Source organism: Onychomys torridus, chromosome 11 (genome assembly GCF_903995425.1).
Source record: "Onychomys torridus chromosome 11, mOncTor1.1, whole genome shotgun sequence".
Classification (NCBI taxonomy): Eukaryota; Metazoa; Chordata; class Mammalia; order Rodentia; family Cricetidae; genus Onychomys; species Onychomys torridus.
In genome coordinates, this window is record NC_050453.1 from 34465186 (window position 1) to 34475974 (window position 10789).

At 47.0% G+C, this 10789-nt stretch overlaps 1 protein-coding gene across 1 annotated transcript in view; it reads right to left on the bottom strand.

Annotated features, from left to right (window-relative positions):
- Positions 1–10553, bottom strand: part of Kiaa0040 (KIAA0040 ortholog) — a 37122-nt gene extending 26569 nt beyond the window's left edge. The window contains exon 1 of the mRNA XM_036202439.1: positions 10226–10553. The gene's annotated coding sequence lies outside the window, so the exon portion shown is untranslated. The remainder of the gene's footprint in view (positions 1–10225) is intronic.
- Positions 10554–10789: the final 236 nt, after the last annotated feature.

Sequence of the window (10789 nt, forward strand, 5' to 3'; positions counted from 1 at the left end):
GACTGCTCCCATGTTGGAAAGCCATGCCTGCTCATGTTTGCTCTTGAACTGATGACATGTCACATAGTGACACAAACTGTCACACAAACTGAGTCCAGGATGTGTGTGTGTGTGTGTGTGTGTGTGTGTGTGTGTGTGTGTGTGTGTAGTATCTCACTACCTCATTGCTATTACTACAAAAACTGTCTGTGACCCATTCTTCCTAGACGGGCTTTCTTTGCTGTTTTCTATTCTCTGTTATTGAGTCTGGGTTGTTGACATCACTGAGGGTGAGAAAACCAAGAGCTCCCATTTCCGTTCCCTGCAGTACAGCAGTTTGCCTCAGCCTCGTCTTGCTACCTATTATATACCCGAAGGACATCTCTCTTTTCTAAGACATCCCCAAAAATGCTGCACAATGAAAAATAAACACTCTGCCAGCTCGTTGGGTAAAAGATTCAAAACTGAACTGAAGACAGGCTGTGTTTAGAAATTCGTCTCTTATTGGGGAACTGGGTGAGCACAGGGGAGCACCATAAGGCAGGATTAGTTATGTGTCCCAAAGGGAATTCAAACAAATGGTTACGAGAGCAGCAAGGCAAGGCTGAGTTCATCTCTGTGAGGAATGTCTGGAAGGATCCAGGCAGGCGAGCTTTGAGTGGGCATGTAAGACGAGGCAGCACGGGTGGGTAAGAACCTGAATGCTGCTTGGTAAAGGCGAGAGGTGGCCCCGAGGAAGAATCCAATTAAGGTGGCTCAGGCTCCAGCTCAGATCTGGAGGTTTCCAAACTCCCTGTTACTATGACAATACTCAACCAGCTTCCTCCTCTGACCCTCCCTCTTCCTGGACCTTTCTCCAGCTGCTTTAAATGCCAGGGCATTCCAGGGAACAGCCTGGCACATGGCAGGGATTCCTCAGGGCCGTGGCCTATGGAGGAGACTATTGGGAAACTTTCTTTCCCTACATATTTCTTGAGGTATTATGACTTGAAAGTCCAGGGATGAGGAGTCACTGCTGACACACCAGGCCTGAAAACCTTCAAGTATTTCTCATGTTTGATCAAGAAAGTAGACTGTTGTATGAAAGCTTGAGTGACCACTGGTGGTTTTCCTGTCTCCTCCCATCCCCCCTCCCAACCATGCTTTAGCTCTTTGCACATCTTTATATTAGATGTAATCTTGATTTCAGAGCTGTCACGAGGCCTTGGGCAACTAGAGCTGGTTGGGTTCAAAGGGATTCGCATTCTCTTTCTCTACACACACCCTCACATTCCCACACTCCCATATCCCCCACTGGGGGTGGGGATAAACAGACAGATAGATAGACACATACACACACACACTCACACTCACACTCAGAGAGAGAGAGAGAGAGAGAGAGAGAGAGAGAGAGAGAGAGAGAGAGAGAGAGAACGAGAATGAGAACGAGAACTCTTTGCGTAGCAACACTGCCAATATTTAGCATAAGTTTGTGGAAACCAAATGAGGTTTTGGGTAATACCTGGACCAGTCTGAGTGTGAGCTGAGAGATGGGAAGTGTGTAAGATGGGTGTGCCTAGTGAAGGGGATTTCTGTGATCTCACTTCCAGCTTTCTAGTTAGCAGAGTGCCCTGTTTGTGATCCTACATGGCCCAAGTTTCTCTTTCAGAGAGGAGATCTGGGGTCAGTCCTGCCTGCCCCAACTCTGGTTATCTGAACATGGAACACCCATTGGCACTCACCCCGCCCCAGTGATGTTTTTCAGCTATAAAAGGAAACTAAGGACGGATCTTCTGTCCTAGGATTGTTGTGACAATCAGATAATTTAAATACATACACTGTAGTTATGTAGTGCTGGCGAGGAGCAAATGTTCAGTGAACATTCAGTTAGCTTTGCCCATCTGTTTCCCTGTAGGATTTATTCTGTCATCTCTGCTGTGGTCCAGTGGCAGGGAAGCTGGGGTGTACAGAAGGGATCACAGTGATGACTCCTATGTGTGTCATGGAAAGATGGCTTTCATATTTCAGACCCAGGGAGGAATGTAAAACTGGAGCAAAGGCTGACAACCTGTACAGCTCCCACACAGGTAGGGGTGAGATAAATACGATTCGATAGCTTGATTTTTCTTCTAGAATCTCGGATAACATAGGGACATGCTTGTTGAAATCCTCCTTGCCACCACATCACCTCCCTAACAATGCACAGAAGACAGTTGTGTTCCTTGTCAGGGTGCTGCTCTGGTCTCTTCCCTGCTTGATACTGGCTTATTTCAGTGCCTTTTCCTCTAGGCATCTCAGGTCCAGTTTGGTACTAGCACAGGCAAGATGTTTATAACTGTGTTGTTGGTGATGAATAGTTTGACTGACCCCTTAGAGTTTGGGGAGACAAACAATAACAACAACAACAACAACAACAACAACAACAACAACCACCATGGAGTTCAGTGTGTCTCTGTGAGGACTTTGTTGCCATCACTGGGGCTAGGACACCCAAGTTTGACGCTAGCACCCTATCTATATACATATCTCTGCAGGCCTCTGTGAGCCTAGGTCACGGGGTGAAGAGAAGAGACTAGGCTTCCAGGAGGAGCAGGAAAGCCTCCTTGGAGTAAATGGAGCTCTCTGCTGTAGCCCAAAGCAGCAGCTATGGCCAAGTAAACTGGTTAGCTGTCTGGAGAGCGAGGCCAGCGGGAATAAGGAAGCCGGTACCAGAAGTTCCAGAAAGGCACCGCCCTGACCCGGACAGCGAGTGAAGATATGGCAGTGCCAGGAGCAGAGACAGACAATGCCTAGGGAAGACGCTTCTCTCAGCTCTAGATGAAGAGGGGCCAGGCGATTGCAGGTCCCAGGGTGGCAGGTCCCTGAAGGTACGGTCTGAGTCTGGTTTGTGTTTTGTTTTTAAAATTCCCCACACCCTCTAGCAGTCACACACACACAGGTGTGGAAGAAATGCTTAAACATTAAAAAAAAAAAAAAATGCTACCCAAGTCATTTTGAGACAGCCTTGCAGTCTGAAGCAAGGCCACCAGGCTTCCTAAGAGTTTTATCATTTTCCCCTTTTCAAGAGGAGCTGAGGATGAGTAGGTCGAGAGAAAGTGACATGCCAGTCTCACCAATCCTGGGAAAGATGGATAAGACTTAGTGTTATTATGGCTCACAGGGTATGATGGGGGCATTTCTTTAATCCTGGAACTCCAGAGGCAGAGACAGGTAGATCTAGGTGAGTTTGAGTCCACCCTGATCTACAGAGTGAGTTCTAGGAGATCCAGGGCTAGATAGAGGGACCTTGTCCTAAACATCATGTCCCCACACTATCCACAGGGTAGTGGGGAAGACAGGTTCTCACTATGTAGCTCTGGCTGGCTGGGAACTCACTAGGTAGATTAGGCTGGCTTTTGAGCTTACAGAGAGGGATTCGCCTGCCCCTGATTCCTAAATTCTAGGATTAAAGGTGTGTGCCACCAAGCCTGATGAGACTTACTTCTGGGGGACACTCCAAACCTGCCAGGAAGCTATTGTTTCCTGTACCTGCTGGCTGAGTTGCATGTGCCTGTGTAGTCATAAAATAGGAGTGCAGACATTCTGAAATTTCTAAAACAATGGGTCCTATCTCTGGTTAGAATTTAAGCTCAAAGGCATCAAATAAAAGACCAGACATTGAAAATTATGCCACATACTATAGCATACATTGGAGCATGGTGAATTTTTAAGCATTGTAGTTAAAAATGTGGACAAAAGGAAAATACCTTGACAATTCCTGAACAAGTTAAACACAGAATTATCATAGGACCCAGCAAGTCTACACGCTGGCAGACACCCCAAAGAGCTATAGACAGGTGTTCAAGGGAATCCTTGTATGTACATGTTGCCAGCAGTATTATCCACAGTACCTGAAAGATGGAAACTCAAACACCCATGAACGGATGGACAGATTAAACAAATGGTGCTATGTGTATATCATGGAATAAGATTGGGATATAAATGAAATGGAATATAAAAGGAAGCCACAACACCGCTGAATCTTAAGAACACGCCAAGCGAAAACTGCCAGTCCCTAAATGGCACAGGCTGCATAGCTCCATTGATAGGAGATTCCTGGAACAGGTCAGCTCACAGAGGTTAAGTCAGTGGTGGTCAGAGACTGAGAGCACAAGGAACACGGAGAACTGCTTAACGGTTTCATGTGGGGGCTGGGAAAATATTTTGGACCTAGATAGATGCGGTGGTTGATTGGTACTGACTGCCATTGAACTGCTCACTTTATAACAGTTCATTTTACATAATGTTTGTTTCCCATCAATAAATGATACAGGAGATGACACAAAATTTCTTGAAGACAAATGATGCTGCAGCTATCATTTTTAATCACCTGAAAAGTATAAAGTGCAAAAGATCTCTAAATTTATTCACCCATGCCAATATCGGAGGTTTAATGGCCACACACATCAGTGACCATTCCCCTCACTCTCCGGCCTCATCTTGAAGGAATACTAGTTTTCAAAACACTAAACTCTTGTTCCTGGAAAATGTCAGCCAGGAACATCTGACCTTCCCTGTGTGGCGCGTGTCCTGTGACTCTTCTCCTCCCTTGGCCCAGACAGTCTGAAAGAGAGGTATTCTTTCCATGGAAAAGTGGCACCATCCATCCATGGAAATTAAAATCTCCAGCTCTTTCCTCAGAGAGGCCAGTGAAATAATCCTTGTGCCCAGAAGAATGCAGTCATTGCAAGTCAGCTTGTGTGTTGTGCCACCCAGCAGGGCATCGCTTTCTTCCTGACCCAGAGAAGGCTTTGGTCCAAATACCCCACAGGGCAGAGTCTAACTTTTTAATTTGGAAGCCAGGAGATCTCTGAGCAGGCTGTGTCTAGGTGGGGTGGCAGGCTAATATGCCTGCTTTCCCAGTGAAGGCTTCATTTCTGGATGGTGGGGGTCACCCACGTGACCAGTCTGGAGGCTTTCATCTAGGCCACTCTGTGCTAAGCTGGCAACTCCTATTCAGCAGACTGCGGGCCTCAGGCAGTAGGTAATGTTTGAGGTTTAGGAGTGGAAAGTGGAGAGAGCAAAGGGTAGCGGGGATGGGGGTGGGTGGGGGAGGTGGAAGCCAAGGCATCAGTCTGCAGGTCTAGATTTAAGAGTGATGCGTTCTCCATTCACTTTGAAATTTCTCCCTAGTATAATGTGGAAGAGCCAAAATATATTGTGATGTGTTCATCAGGCAAGCTGGAGGTAGGAGGCAGTGAGGGCTGTCATCTTTGACTGCCTCAAAGTCTTACCAGGACCCCTGAAGAAACTATTGAGAGGCTGGTATGCACACAGAAGCTCTGTGGAGCTCTGAAAGAACGGATGAATATTTATTTATTCTGGTTTCCATGGGAAGGTCACTTTGACTACAACTACTTCCTGTGTGGTTTCAGGCCGGTGTGTATGGGTGGCTGGCTGAAGCCTGCAGGTTACCACCAAGGCTCTGGGTGTTCGAGGACCACAGGCAGAAGGGATATTGAAAGCCTGCGCTTTGTCTCGCTCATGGATGAGTCAAAGATGAGGAACCATAGAAAGAGGGAGACAGGCTCGGTGTGTTACTTGGGTTGCGGGGAAAATAAGGATGCTTCTAACTCAGACCTCTGAGCTCTCTCATTCACAGTTGCCGCTGTCACATGTCATTTAGGTTCATACACAGCATGGCCGTTGTGACATTCTGCTCCATTGTGCTAACACTGATGGAACTCGCCAGTACCCGCAGCTTCTCTCCCTGCCTTCAGGCCTAGCCTCTCTCCCATCTCTATACCCATGACCCAAGACCTTTGCCCCGTTAGAGTCATCTGAAGATTGAAAGCCCTCTAAAAGGCAACTATCCTAGCAGAGTTGTTCAAATGTTTGTCTGTCTTCTGCCAACTTCCTTTTATTAATAGCAAAAACAAAACCCCAAACAAAAAACTCTAAAAGGAATTGCTCACGGGCTTTCCTTAGACCTATTCATCTTGAAATGAGGGTGTTTTTGAAGAGAAAATAAACTCAGCTGAAAAATACTGCATGGAGGGGAAGTTACAGAGGTAAGAGTGAGGGCAAGCCTCGAGTGGGTTATAAGCACATTCCTTTTTTCAAGTTTAAGCCAAGAAATGTAGGAATGGTTATGGTGTCGTTCTTTTCTTAGAAAAACTCCAGGGGCAGCTTGCTTACAGTGGTGGGAAGGAGTGCCTGGTCAGAGAGGAGGACTGGACGTCAACACTGTCATGGTCCCTCGAGACTGTCCCCTGACACAGAAATCCATGTTTGTGTGCATTCCTTTTAAAACTCAGCCCCTCTTTCCATTCTCCACCGAACGTCTACTCCACAGCCCCAGATGATGATCTGTTCAGACAGCACTGGACAGTGTCTGGGAAAGGATGGACACCTAAGCTGGCTTGTGGCCCTAAGGATTACCCTGCAGAGTCTGCTGTAGATTTTCCCTTGCTGCTTAGAGAGGCAAAAAGTCTCTCTTGTCCTTATCTCTCTCACTGAACCCATGACCAGTGTCATGTGGCCTGATTGTTTATCTGAAGCCCTTTCTCATCAAACAAATGAGTTACGTGGTGGTGTCTGGTGAGGAAGGGGAACTTCGTTCTGGTCTCTGAGCACATTCTAACCTGTGAGACCAGTTTTTATGGCTATTTGAGCAAACACCAAAAGGGCTTCAGTTACTTAAGGCACCCCGTTTGTGGTCTCCCTGCTCAAACAGTGTTTGGGAACTCCTGAGGACAGTTGCAGAAACAGAAGAGACAGGGATGTTTTGGATATTGTTATAAAAGATGAGGTCTAGCTGAGTCTCTTCAAGATCTGGAGTTTGCCCCAGGAGCCATTCTAAGAAGATTCAGCCTTTAAGTGTGATCTTTTCATTCTATGTCTGCCATCATTTGAGTACTGCATTTGTCCTTATGTGCAGACATCTGGGTGATACCAACTTTAGATGGAACTGGGTATCCCTGACAGAAAGCAGTGGTGCCTGGGTTCTGGTTCCTCCACAAATCGGCTCTATGACTATGGCACTCACTTCCCCTCTCTGAACCCCAGTTTGCTCATTTCTCAAGTGAAAGGGCAGGGCTGGTTCATCTTTAGAGGTTTTGTTTTTCCATTTGAAGTCTCTGAATCTACGGTTACTTCCTCTTCTTCATCAACAAACAGCCTCGGTTCACTTGTCTTGATGTTGGCATAATATTCAAACTCTACTATGCTGGAGTATGAGATACACATGAATCTGTTCAGGATATAGGCTTCCATGATCAGGATGAGAGAAGGCCACAAATATACCTTAGTTAGAGCTGATGTCCAGATTTAGAACTACCACCTACTAAACTGGTACCTTCATGAGGATTAGGAAAAAAAGAGTCACCTGTGGGTTGACTCAGCTATAAGGTGGATGGGTCAATGGATGGGTCAATGGCCTACCAGAATTCTGGCTACTTTTAGCCCCACGAGGTCTCAGAAGTTCTTGTACAATGAACAACCTGCATGCACACATATTACCAGAACATTTCTTCTTGGGGCTCTGGCCCTTTTGGTTGAGCCATAGAAAGGGAGAAGGATGAGGTGAGGCTAAATGAATGCACATCACTGATAAGACAAAGAGAGACTTTTGTCATTAGCGCCTTAAAAGATTTCATGTGATTAAAAAAGCACCAAGTCTAGTCCATGATGTTGCTGTGTCCTGCACCAACATACCCCATCTGGTTTAGGTATTATCTTCAAGAGATAATAATGATAAGCCCTTACATTTTATAGAGCCTTAAAATTTATGTAGCACATTAAATGTACTTACTTTTTCAATTGGATTCTGATCCTAACCATTGCCCTGGTGAGTAATAATTATCTCTGTTTTAAATACAAAGGAAATGAAGCTGAGTGAGTCAAGGACTTGTTCAAGGGCAGTTGATAAGTGATCCAGTCAGGTACTGAACACACATCTGTCTAAAATTCCCATGCAAGTTGCCTAAGATCTGGACCCGGGCACCGGCATTCAGATCTAAAAGCAGCTCTGCAAGGGTCTGGAATCAGTCTCATTGGCTCATTCTCTTCATCCTGATGAAGACAGGCCTCTCACACAGGTGAGGTGGCTATACATTCTGGAGCAGCGGTAGCAGATCATACAACCGAACTAAGTAGGCCTCCTCTTCCTCCTCCTTTATAATGAGGTGATGGTTCCTAGAGATGCACTCACTTAGTTACATGGATAGGTCATACTTGTGTGCCATTAATCCAGAGTTATTTCATGATTTTATCTGTGAGGCATCTCAGGGAAGCCTTACCTCTGGGCTGTCTTTCCTAGCTTACGTTCTTCAGTCTTCATTGTTCATATCTTAATACAGGACTCCTGCTTCTTGCCAAGCTAGCCCTCATCTGGTCAGTAACTCCAAACACAATATGAGGCTACCTAATGATGGTGCAGTATGGCTGGAAAAAGGCATCTCACTCTTGGCAGCAGAGGATGTAATCCCATGCCATGCTGTTCCTCCACCTGCCATTGAGTTTGTGACAGCTTTTTCCTTTGCCCACATACCTCTTCCGTGGGAAACGCTAGCCATTTTCAAGATCCTGCTCTCACACTGCTTCTGGGGTGCTTACTTCCCAGGTGACCCCTGCTCATCCTTTGGATTGTTTCACCATTACTATTCATATGAAGTACATCGTTCTGAGCTGTAGTTTGTTTCTCAGCACCGATTTGCCAGTCTGGGGCTCTTCGAAAGCAGAAACTATGTCATCACCTTAGTTCCAGAGCTCTGGCACATTGCCAAACACACAGTAGGTGCTGTAAAGCTCAGTGAGCAGATGGGATGTCCTTCCTCTAGGATAAAATTGATAAAGTAGCTTGCTGAGTGTTTATTATCATCTTGGTTTTGAGCCTGAGGTTTTTGCCTCTTTTCATTCTATAGGCAGAATATTGACAATGAAAACCAGAGAAACACTTGTTTTGTAATGGGCCTTTGCTAGAACTGTATGATGAGTAAAGATGGGGAGGCAGAATTTCAGAAAAAGGGAGACACTGGGCCAAGAGAAGGCCTATAAGACTAAGCGGTTGATAGATCTGAATTAATTCAAAGGTAGGAGAGAGGAGAACCTTGCAGAATTTTCCCACTCACACATAACTCTGTAGAATATGAAGGTTTACTTTAAAACATTACACTAAAAAACCCTACAAAAACCAAAACCAGGACACACAGCTGTGCTTAGTGTAGCAGTACCTTTCAGTTGCAGGGTTCTTCAGGTGGCATTGGTAAACTTTGCAAAAATAGTTTTAAGGACAAGAGGCACCCATGTAGCTTTGAAGACTTGTCCTTGGTCCCCAACAGGCCTTCAGAATGAAGGTGCTTTAAACGAGCTTCAGCTTCTTAGGGATGCAGCACAGAGGCTTTGGAAGGCAGGTGCTCTGGAGATGCTTAGGTGCTCCCTTCCTGTCCTTCCTTGTTGAGCAGACTGGGGAGAGCAGGCCTGCAGGTTCCAGGTGGCAGACTGGCTGGCGTTCCCTGTTAAATTAGGGCAAGCACTCATCCCTGCCTCAGGTTCCCTTTAGTTAGGCAGGGCTGGTGTTCAACATCCCGGCTATCTATCCGGCTATCATTTACTTAACCATTACTACACAAATCATTCCTACAAAGCCCTTTCAAATCAAGTCGGAATCAGGACCTGCTGTGTGCTCGGATCTACCTTCGCCGGTGGGAAGAAGATCAAGGACCATTTAGAGAGTTAGAAAAGTTCAGGAAAAAAAAAAAAAATTGTGTCACACAAATTCTCTGGAAACTCAGAAGAGCACGCAGGTCTCACTCCGCCCCTTGGCTCCAGGCCGCGTTTTCAGTGTTTGGTCAGTTTCTTAGCCCCGCTGAAATTCTAGTTTCTCTTAGAGTGATTAAGAAAAATGCAAACCGGTATGATTTTAGGACATCTCGAATACTGACTTTGTCCGTGGAGACAGTGTTTATCTGTTTCAAGTGGCTCCTACCCGCAGCTGGTGTCAACTGGAGTTGAGAACTCCACCCCAAACTCCAGAGGAACCCATGTGGCAGGCCAGGAGCAGAAAAAAGTTGTAAGACCTCTAGGAGGAAAGTTAGCTAGAACGAAAGCAACCCGGCAAGAGGCTTCTTAGAAATAACCCTTTTTATCTCGCTGCTTCTCTCTGGGGCTGATTTTACCCTTTTGCAGAAAGAGGTGAGTGGGAAGTCCCCTTCCACACCAGGGGCAGATTCCAAATGTATTCTGAAAGTAACAGTACAAAAGTACTACAGAAAGTTTTGAAACTCACCTTTGGGTCCGCTGGAGGGCTTCCTGCATGTGGGTCTGCTGGGTGCTGTCTGGAGTGACTTGGGCACCAGGGCGAGTCTCAGTCCCTCCGCCAACTCCTCCCCGCCGCTGCCAGGTCCTGGGAGGGAGGTGGCGCTGCGGATCAGTGGGTGCCACCCGGGCGGTGTGTGGAGGAAAGCACCCCCTGTGTTCCCGGCTGAGGCTTCGCGGCACCCAGTCCTGCTCCTGAGGTCAGGAACTCCACTTCCTGAATCTGACTGGCGGACTCCGCCGCTCCCCAGCCCAGCCCACGCCTTAAACTAGGGCGAGCACGCCACAGCCGCAGCCCAGTCCCCTTCCTCCGGGGCTCCGGGCCAGTGTCCCCCCCCCCCCAGGCACCCCGCCCCGCTGTGACGTACTTTTGCCCCTCCGCCCCGAGCACGCCTCCTTCAGGACGCCGCCGAGCTCTCCTCGACCTCACAGAGTCAGCTTTACTCACAGATGCCCTAGTGTTCCCTGTGTAAACAAACTCCCTGTCCTGGTTAAGGGAAAACAACAGCCCGGTGCTGCTGAAGGTGGCCACCGT